This window comes from Thunnus maccoyii, chromosome 7, assembly GCF_910596095.1.
Source record: "Thunnus maccoyii chromosome 7, fThuMac1.1, whole genome shotgun sequence".
Lineage (NCBI taxonomy): Eukaryota > Metazoa > Chordata > Actinopteri > Scombriformes > Scombridae > Thunnus > Thunnus maccoyii.
The window spans coordinates 2,603,708-2,614,723 of NC_056539.1; the positions used below are offsets into that span (position 1 = coordinate 2,603,708).

General features: G+C 39.8%; 1 long non-coding RNA gene across 2 annotated transcripts; it reads left to right on the forward strand.

The window, feature by feature from the left end:
* The first annotated feature begins 6,084 nt into the window (after positions 1 to 6,084).
* On the forward strand, positions 6,085 to 9,685 carry LOC121899910. Of its 2 annotated transcripts, XR_006096820.1 has the most exons (3): positions 6,085 to 6,216; positions 7,695 to 7,882; positions 9,556 to 9,685. It is a non-coding gene; the product is annotated as an uncharacterized LOC121899910 (long non-coding RNA). The 2 variants fall into 2 exon arrangements; XR_006096819.1 differs by lacking the exon at positions 9,556 to 9,685 and having other exon boundaries at positions 7,695 to 8,080.
* Positions 9,686 to 11,016: the final 1,331 nt, after the last annotated feature.

Consider the following 11,016-nt stretch of genomic DNA (forward strand, 5'->3'; position numbering starts at 1 on the left):
GCTGCACTCTCCGGCCCTGCCAGCCTCCGAGGAAACCTTTCCCCAACTGCACCATCCTATCCACCACATCACACCAACTAAAGAGAGAGCGAGACAAAAAGATAAGAAGGTAGCATGTGAGTGAATAGACAGGATAAGCAAAGGATGAAAATGAAAGGAACAGCAAGAGAGCCAGATGATGATGATGTCCATAAATGATGGACAACATGTGTGTTTTTCATTTGGCTGACGTTGTCTCCTCGCTTCCCTCACTCACATCTTCTTCATGTCTTACCTTCTCCCAGCGAGGATGTGAGAGAGAGATATTATGAAGAGATGCAAGAGCGGAGGATATTAATTCATAGTAGAGTAAGACACAAATAGACAATTTAAATCTGTTAATTTCTGTAAGAAGAGAACTGACATAAAGGAGCAATAAAAACAGCTGTAGCCTGCATAATTTATTTAAATAAAATATTGCTTATTTAGTTTGTGAAAGTCTGCCATGAATTTCAGGCTCAGGATGATTTTATAGGGAACACGCAGCTCTGTGGCACCGTATTTTCCTGAAGGAGCTGAGACGTACTTGAAACAGAACATGACAACTGCTTTGGGGTTCCACAGGGGAGTTGCCTTGATCCATTATTATTCTCACTATACATGCTGCCACTTGGTGACATCATCAGAGAGCACAATGTATGTTTCCATAGTTAAGCAGATGACAAACAACCGTACATATCCGCTGAACCGTATGATGCTGCAGCTACAAACTCCATTACTACCTCTCATCTGGTTATAATTAAATGGATGAGCAATAATTTCTTAAAGTTTAATGGGGACAAAACTGAAATCCTACTAGTTGGCTCCAAAACATAAGAAATGCTGTATAATAATCTGGGGAAATGAAGTCTTGGTGTAATCTTAGATTCAGATCTAAGCTTTAATTTGCGCATTAACAAGGTAATGAAAACATAATTTTTCCACTTTAGAAACATAGCCCAGTACGACCATTTATAAATCAAAAAGATGCAGGAAAACTGATTCATGCCTTCATTTCAAGCCGATTTGATTACTGTAATGCACTTTTTACCGGCCTCTCGAAGAAAAACACTGAGAGACTTCAGCTCATCCAAAACTCTGCAGCTCGGCTACTAATCAGAACCAAGAGGAGAAAACACACAGGTCCAGTTTTAACTGCTCTGCACTGGCTTCCTGTAACATTTAGAATTGACTTAAAGGTCCATCTCGTTATACAAAGCCCTTAATAGGCTACATTTCTAATTCCCTTGTTAACAATTTTCCTTCAAGAACACTGTGATCATCTGCTTCTGGTTTATTGGAGATTCCCAGCAACAGCTGAAAGAAAATTGGGGATGCAACCTTTGTCAGTTACGCCCCAAAGCTATGGAACATACTGATAGATATCAGGGAAGTCAGCTCGCTAAATATCTTTAAAAGCTAAAAACTTATCTCTTCACTCTGACGCTTTGAACTAGCTTTTCTCTCAGTCGGCTTAGCACTTATGCATGACTGCACTTCTTTTAAAAGAAGGAATGAGAAGCCTTTGGCTTATAAAGAAAAAATAAAGTCACAAGAGTGTAATTTTTATTTTATATCTCCCTCTCCCTTCATTTCCGGTCATATCTTCACTAATACTCTAATAAAGGCATAACAATTCCTCCAGATATATATAAGGAAAAGAAAGTTATTTTATGAATAAATAAAGTTGCTATTAGTGCAACTTTATTGCACTAACTAAAGTTGCTATTATTAGTTTACTGCCCCATCAGAAAAGGGGTGCTGCTGTCTGGTAAAAAAAACTTCTGCTGAGGACCCCCCCCCAAAGGGTCCCATGGTAAATGTGGGGGATCACAAGAAAGGGGAAGAAAAGGTTATTTATGCACAAAATTCTGTTTATTTTTTGTAAAATACTGGATAGTTTCACCTCTTTGGGCAAATAAAAATCCTTTAAATGAAGCAATAGTGAATAAGAAGGAAACCTCCCTCTCATCATTTTTAAGCCTGAACTTTGATATAATTGTAGTATTACATAAATATTACATTTTGGTGAATCTGCACCATGAACAGTCATGCTGCACTAGCTACTAGAAGTTCCTGTTTGAACTGTACGAACACCAATAACTTGGGATTAACTTTGATACTCAAAAGGCATCACGTGAGTGTGTGAAACCCTGAGCTTTTAATGGAGAATTTTCACAGCAGCAATTTATAGTCATTAACTGAAAAAGTTTTACTGTCTTTACCCTAAATGTTACCCAATGTGTGTTTTTTTTTTTTTTTATTTTCAGCTTTTGGAATATCAGCTGCCAGCTCCCTGGGAATGCAAATGATGTTAATGTCTTTACACTATGACAGCTGCACATAAACTGTGCTCTGTGTTTGTGCTTATTTTATTGCAAGGCAATAAAATGTCTCTGACATTTTTATAGCACAAAAACTCAATCAGAAATACATTAAAAATTCTCCTTTGTTTACCTATTACTGTTTGCTATAACCAACAGGAAGTGAAGGGAAAGCCAGCAAACTGCTTCCTGATTGGAGACAGAAGCTATCCTCTGTCAGACCAGCAAATGGAGTAAAATACTCTGACTCCAACCTTAACACAAACTTAACAAGAGTCATTTTAATGCATATTATGCAGGATTTTCCTAAAAAAGCAATGTATAGACTCGTACAAAAGTAATCCCTCTCTGTCATGAACTGATGCTTTGTGTTTTGTTCTCTTGGTTTCCTATGTTATACTTCTGTTGTTGTGTAGTCCTTTTGGTCATTTGGTTTTGCTTCTTTATATTATATGGATTGTTGGTTTGAAGGACTTTCTTGCATTATTGGTTAGCTTGTGGTGTTGTGTACTTGGGTTTGTGTTCATGTGTATTATTGGACAGTTTAAATATATGCTGGGTTGTATTTCGAGTATTGTGTTTTCTGTGTGCTCTCTTTCCCTACTGTGTTCCTGCACTCCCTCCCAGCCTCCTCATTTTTTTTCTTCCTCATTTTTCCCTCCACACCTGCCCTGCATCACGTTTGTTAGCCTTTCATGGTCTCAGTGTTTTCCCCCAGTCTGCTGTTACCTTCACACCTGCCCTGTATCAGTCTCGTCAGCCCTGCCCTGCTCCCGTTGGCCCGTCAGCTCCCAGCTTGCCCTTGTGTCTTGCCAGCTGTTCCTTTTTGTTTGATTAGTTCAGTTTGTATTTAAGTCTTGGTTTGCAGTTCAATTTTGTTGCATCCCCTGTTCTGTTGAGTTTGCGCTGTTCCATTCAGCCTGTTCAGCTTTGTTTTTTTGGCTCAGCTCAGCAAGCTTTTGTTTTTGCCCGTTCATCCAAGAATAAAAAACTTTTTCTTCAGCCCTGCCCTGCCCTGTCTCTGCATTTAGTTCCACCTGCCCCGCAACCCATAACACTCTCAATCATCACTTATGACCCATTAGAAGTGTGTGGTGGTGTATTTGTCTGCAGGGACCCTACCCTCTGCCTGTAACTTATTATTTTGCTGTGTTTGGGAAACTTCTGGGCTGAAACTTTTGGGCAGTAGGTGTGTAGCCTAAACATAATGACCAAGTACTGTCTCCCTTTCTGCTGGATTTTGTTGCACTTAGGCAGCGAGCAGTCATAGTAGAATATAAGTCTTTGTAATGTCCCCAAAAGTGACCAAGGACTGTGTGTGTGTGTGTGTGTGTGTGGAGCTCAGCCCTGCACTCATGTATAGACAGAGAGCAGAGCAGAGAGACGGGGAGGAGAGGCCGACTTTGAATGGTGCATTTACAAACAGTAACCGACAAATCCAGAGGGGTGTTTCATCAACGCAGCTAAAGAAGGTTGTGCTTACTTGAAAAAGCCTGGCTAGAATTAACATCAACTTTCACTTGAGGCTCAAGCTGTTCCACTAACACAGCTTGGTTGCATCTAGTCAGCGCTAAATCTAGTCAGACTGGAATAAGCTTGCAGTGTGCGCATGCACGGAGTACATACACAGCCCAGAACAGTCGATTGTCGAAAAGAAGATACTATGTTGCAAAAAGAAGAGAAAACTAGAGCGGTGTTCTTCTCAGCAGCAGAACAAACCTGCTGATGATGAAACTATATGAAGAATATAAAAGAGTTTTCACCAAAAAGGGCAAAACCACTGCAATTAACAAGGTGAAGGAGATGACTTGGCACAAAATTAATGACAGATTAAATGCATATCTGTAGGTGGGGAGTGATTTTTTTTGAAGCAGCAGGTTCTGACTTTTGCCAGTGAGAAGTTCCTTCTTTTCCCCGGCGTCAGAACAGGCGAAGATAGCGGTGAAATTTACTTAGATTTCTTTCCGCCCTTTTTATCGTCATAAGCTTCGAGGAGACTACGTCACTCATTGAGAGAAAATGACTTTCTCTCTCCATCATGCTGTCAGTGTGCACGCAGCAGTAGCCGCTTATCATGGGAGTAAAGTACAAAAATAGATTTACGTAGTTTAAAATGTTTTTCCATATGTAATGTATGAAGAGACCCAAAATGAACACTGGAGGCAGACTACTTGATTTCTATAGGCGACTTATTTAAACAGCATAAATGTTGTATATGAATGACTCTGTCTCAGAGCTTTTTGATCCATATAAACAGCTGATCACTGTAACTGTGATCATTATAAGCAGTTCCCACCATATACACGTACACACAGCAGAAGATCTTGATTTGGACTTTATTTAGATTTCTTTTTGTCTTCACAGCTGAACAAAAGGAATGAATAAATAACTTCAAAATAACACTAGCACACTTTTATTTCTTAAATTATAAATGCTAAGCTTTTAAATAAAGGGGTTCACTCCAACACAGAAATGACCACGAATAAAATGGGGATTTACTCAAGTGTTTTTGTAAAAGTCCCTCACATTTCTTCTATTTTATGTTTCCAAACACAGTAATGCAAGTGTGAAAAGACACTTGATGGAACTGTCTTTTGAGAGTCTGTTTCCGTCCGTCGGACATTCCTTTAACATGCAGCTAAATTAAGCTTGACAGTTATCCTGCCACGGAGCAGGTTAGTTCTGCTGACTAAGTTACTGTGGTTACTGAGCTGGGAATCATATAAGCCACAGTGATGGAACAGAACTCTCACTTAAATTAGCGAGGCTTATCGAAATAAGCCAGGCTATCCTGTTAGCCAGCTTGATGGAACACCCCTCAGCATAGTATGCCTTTTAATGTGTATTTGAGTGCTGCCAGGATCAGGTTGGTAATTGCTTTTGGAAGACTGAAGTCATGATGGAGAGTTCTGATGAAGAGAGATGGCTTTCACCTGCTGTGCTCTGCAATGTTTCTGTGAATGGCAGAAAGATGGTGTCAGTCCTTAAATGAAGTAGAGCTCAGTCTATTCAACAGTTGCGCACATCTTCATACATGCCACCCGAGTTACGTCAACTATATTATTATTTGAATAAGTCAGTACAAAAAAAAAACTTGAAAGGAAAAAGTGAAATGTAATCCTCTCTGACATCCACCCACAAACAGGGTGTTACCTGTGTGTGTGTGTGTGGGGGGGGGGGGGTATTTTGGGTCAAGAGAGGGGAAAAAACAAAAGAAAACAACCAAGTGGTATAAAATGCCTAAAATTGTCTGTATCTTTCATCTAAATACAATCTTTCTCTTGTAGCCCTGCTTTTCAACATACTGTATTGTTGTGGACAATTTTTATGGACTACTGCATGACACATTGGATTGCATGCTGTTTAACGTGACTCGATGCACTTGCACCTCATTGTTATGCTTCCCCACTGATTGCTGCTGGGACACGATTCACTAACCTATAAATGCCAACTGGGCGTCCCCTGGACTGACTTGCATTTTCTCTCACTCTGAAGCCACGGATGACTGCCACTCCGCTTTCCGCTCCAGTCCAAGAGCACCCAGCTGACAATCAGCTGATCGGGGCATCTCCTCTCAGTCACAGGGGGATCCAGACCGGGACCAGAGCTGACTAACAAGGACAGACCGGGCCAACTGCGGTTATCATTGATAGCCATTGAAATGATAAGTGAAGGAACATTTGAATTTGTTGCATGTGGGTGGGGGGGGGGGGGGTTAGCTGCCCCCGAAATTCCTTACAGTTATTGGTCTCTGTTGTTCACTACCAGCAGATCAACTACAGAAATGGCACACAACATCGGAGCCCCTTGCCAGGAGAGCAACATGCTGTTCCTCAGAACCAAGCAGTCTCAATCTCTAAATTCAGACCATCTAGTAAGTGCTGGTTGTCATTTTGTAAATCATTGCTCCGTTAATAAGACTTGAAGATGTATAGTAGCTTTGATGTCTGCTGTGTGGGCACTGATTGACAGCTCACCTGCTGCTCTCCCCGCCTCCGGGACTCCCATTGAGACGTACTATTGTTGCAATATTTCACCAAGTTTAATGTTACTTGATTACGATATCCATCATATTAGTTAACACTAGCCCAAATGTGCTGCGCTTGATGGTTCCAGTAAACTAGCGTTAGGCTATGCCCAGAACTGATTCTACACATAAGCACCAATTTGACTGCTGCCTGAGTGACTTTTAGTGTTTTATTGTGTGGTTTATTGGCTTTTAGGGCTTTATTTTACTTAGTTTGGTTTTATTTAATTATTATATAATTATAATTTACTTTTTAGTGTTTTAGCCTGTTGGGTTTTAGTTGTCCAATCAGTATTGTTTTAGTATTTTAGCCTACATTAAGCATTTTATGCCACCTACACTGTAAAACATATAGATTCAACAAATGGTTAAACTTCTCCAGCTAGAGGTCTGTGATTGTGTGGCCTGGGATACCGAGCCTAAAATACATCAAATGACCTGTGACGTTTACACTTAGTTTATTTGTCTTTGTCTGACCTTATGCACACAATATTCATATTGCAGTTAAGATGACACAAAGGACAAAACACAACAGTTTTGTGTTTCATACATCATGCTCATAGTTTATGTAGAATTTTCACAATGTATTAATTCCATATGTAGCGCACACATTCCATAGTGCCAATATAGTTTGTTGTTAGTTCCATTTGTCCTCAGTTGTTCTAATTTATATAGTTAGCAGTGCTGAGGGCTGCTGCAGGAGGGACATCCTGTAGTACGCTTGTTCGAGATTAACTGTACCTGGAAAGTGGAGGGGATCAAGTGGCTGCAACAGGAGGATATGATGAAAAGCTGCTCTCAATTTCCAGCAGCCCAGCCTTCCAAGAATATACAGAAAGTCACAGAAATATGATGTACATCCTGTTAGATTCAATCCTGATTTAATAAAATGTTATTAGATCAGTCTATTCAAGCTTGTACTCAATCATTTATAATTGTTGTTTTAAGGATGTACGGTATGACAGGGTATAGCCTTTAAAATTACAATGCCTATCTGTGATAATCATGACAGCTTTTATTCAGTAACTCCTCATATTATTAAATTATTACATGCCTCATGCCCCACTTGATACAAAGTTATATGTTGCTTCATAAAAATTTCATAGTACAGAATCAGATTTAAATCAAAACCTTTAAGGCATTTACTGTGAAATATTTGCAGTACCATGTTGTGGCACTTTGAAATACGATAGTCATACCAGAAATCCCACGTAGGCTATAATTATATTATGTTCATAATTTAAAAGAACATCAGGTGAAGTGTAGAATTTTCTGGTGCTCTCTCTCTCTGTCTGTCCTAACCCTCTTTCTTTGCTCTGAACAAGGGTAAACAAAAACCACGACTGCTTTCTGACTAGAACTCTTCACTTACTGGACCACTCATGAAGACTGGATGACACCAAACTCATTGTGGAGATAGAAAAACAAAAAGAGCTCTATGGCCCACAGAGTAAATATTATAAAGATATTAGAGAAGAAAACACATGGGGATAAGTTGCCTCTGCTGTTGATGGTAAGTTTTTATATATAATTATTTGGGATGCATGACATGTCCCAGATAAGTAACTTATCTAATGTTTCAGCAAAGAGATTGTTTGTTCTGTTTTACTGTGTATCTAGGCTATACATAGTTTTATTTCTGACTGTAGCTTAGAAATAGTTATTTCCATAGTTCGACATTTTATGAATAAATGGAAACAGTGAGAGATTACATGCAAGTATTTATTTTTTTCAAGACATTTTAAATCAAACAAAAAGAAGACATGTAAGCTAGGAAGCTTTCAAATTAAGTTGCAGTAATAATATATACACTGTTGTCCTGCTCATACTAAACCACTCTTGGTCACCTTACTTAAATCCCTACTCCTGTGATAGGTAATGAGCACTACACCATTCAGTCCTGCCAAGACGCTTGGCCCTCAGGGGAGTTGAAAAATGTGCTGAGCTTCTCCTACACATCATATGCATGTCTGCTTCCCCTGTTTTCACCCATGTTTTGAACTGGTGGTAGTGTGCCTCCTCTTTCTTCAGCCTATCCAGCCACCTTTGGTTTTGAGATGGGGTTAGCAGGTAGTTGTGCAGGATGCATGTTGCCATGACCATAGAGTCAATGTTTTCTGCCGTTAAGTTTATCCTAGTGAGGAGCACCCTCCATCTTGATTGAGAGCATGTCTAAGGTACACAACCACCATCCTGGCCCGGGACAGTCAGTAATTAAAAATCCTTCTCCATCTTGGGATATTGGTCCAAGGAAATGGCCTTATTTGTTAGGTCTTAAGGGGGAATGCAGTGTCCCCCACCATGGTGTATGGCATTTGACCCTGTACACCCAATCCTTGTAAAGGGCTGTCTGCAGGCACATCCAAAGTTTTGGCCTTCATGCCTCTTCTGATTGCAGAGCTTGAGTACACACCACTATTGCTTGTCCTTCTGAAGTCCCCCACCTGGAAACATGTGAGGCAGTACTAAGCATCAACCACTGCAAGAAAAACAAAGGAGAATGTATTCTTGTAGTTGAATAACAGGCTTACAGAATTTTTAGGTGCTGCCATGGTCACATGTTTGCCATCAATGGCACCTAGGCAGTTTGGAAAATCCCATGTAGACCAGAATTTTGGGGCAATGGCTTTCACACATCTCTTCATTTGGCCCATGGAACTGAGTTACCATCATCTGCCTCAAAATTGCCCTGCAAGTCATGGGAACAGAATCAGTAACAGTGCCCATCCCTAGCCAATATTTGTAGATAAGGCTTGTGAAGCTTTCCCCTATCCCTAGGAACCTGTGTAAGAAAGACAATAAAGAGAAACACAAGAAAATGAGTAATTTTCATTATTAGGGCCCAAGCACCTAGCAGTGTGAAGGCCCAATTGGATCAGAAGGAACACTTCTTCTTCCACTTCTAACAAAAAGAAGAGCCACTAGATGGCAGAGGGGTACTTTACCACAACAGTTTGAGTTCCCTCACCTGCAAAAAGCCACCAAGTTTACACAATGCACAGAAAAGACAAAAATGTTGGCACACCAGTGACTTAAGGGAAGCAGGAGTATTTTCTAGTTTTGTTGTTTTACCATTATCTCTGACTCCGGCAGTGGCCATGGTGTCTCAAAAAGTAATGCAGCTGCAGGCTACCGGTAAGCTACGCTGTGTCGTCTTTGAAATGTTTTTTTTTTTTTTTCCATCAGACAGGTGCTGGACATGCGTAGTAGGCAGGGGGTGGAGAGAAAAAAAATACAGGGAGGATCGCCGATCCTACCTCTGATTTTGATGGTTGAAATCGAATGCTCATTTCAATCGATTTTCGATTTCGAATCAAAATTGTGGCACACCTAATATCTATGTATCATGAGTTTGAATAAACTTATTGTTGGGTCTTTTTTGTAATCCCATCCAACCCCACCCCTTCAACTGATATTTTGGTTGCCATTAAGTTGTTGTTTTCTAGTAATGTGTATTAAAATTACTTTAACTTTGTTACAAGTTTTAATTTTGTTAAGAAATATAAAGGCTATGTTAAATTAATTTCATATTTTCATTTTCAAAATGGGTGTTAAGTTTTTTTTATTCTGGTTTTTGTTAATGCATATCCAATAATAGTGAAATAATGATATTTCACTATTATTGAACCAAACGCTGTTTTGGTTCGATGGCAGCCCGATAATTTGTTGTCTGTCTGGTCAGGTTGGCTTCAACCAAGGAAAGAAGATTATCTATTTGCTCAGCACTCATTCTGAAGTACTTCAGGTGTTTGTCCTTATCAAGCACACATTCTGAAGTACTTCAGGTGTTTGTCCTTATCAAGCGCTCATTCTGAAGTACTTCAGGTGTTTGTCCTTATCAAACCGCAGTTCAACAGCTAGATGATGAAAAGCTCCAAGTTGCCTCTTTCTCTGGTTTAATGAGTGAACCCACATTCTATTCTCCTCTGGAGCCTTCAAAAGACAAAAGACAAGGCACTATGGCTTTTCCTTCTGTCTACAACTCGCTAGGGGTGTGCCTGAATCCAAATGTGTTACTCGGCAAAGCACAAATAGTGGGTTTTTTTATGAACATTTATTGCATACAAATATTTTAAAAATTATTTGTTTTATAAGGAAGAAAAAAAAACATGTCAAATACCAGCACGCAGGTCGGTTACATTGCTGTCTCAACGAGGGGAGTCACATCCACCTGCTACATGACACACATTTCTTTATTTTGACATCACTCCCGGAGTCGGGGGTGTTCCCCAGAGATAAAGCTGAGCTACTGACACAAGCGAAATGCTCTCATGCTCCCTCCTCCTTTCCACAAAAAAATTGGCAGTAAATGAATAGTGCAAAGCAATAATCGCCTTTGCAGTTCTTCCCTACACGTTACACACTGTGCTATCTCTGTGTTATGGGTGTATAAAAACCCACAGGTCTGTCTGTGCAACGGCAATGAGCAAAGATTTAACTCAATAGTCAGCACAGTCGTCTATGATCTGGGAGTCTCGAGTTTGAGACCCTGTGTGGGGACCTCCTTCATAAGATGGTATATTCATAAACATTTATTTGAACACACTAATATCCTAAAATTAAAAAAAGTGCTATAAAAACAAAAACAGGATTTTTATGCCTATTTCCACTTTTATTTGAATACAAATATATAAATAATTTTGCTGC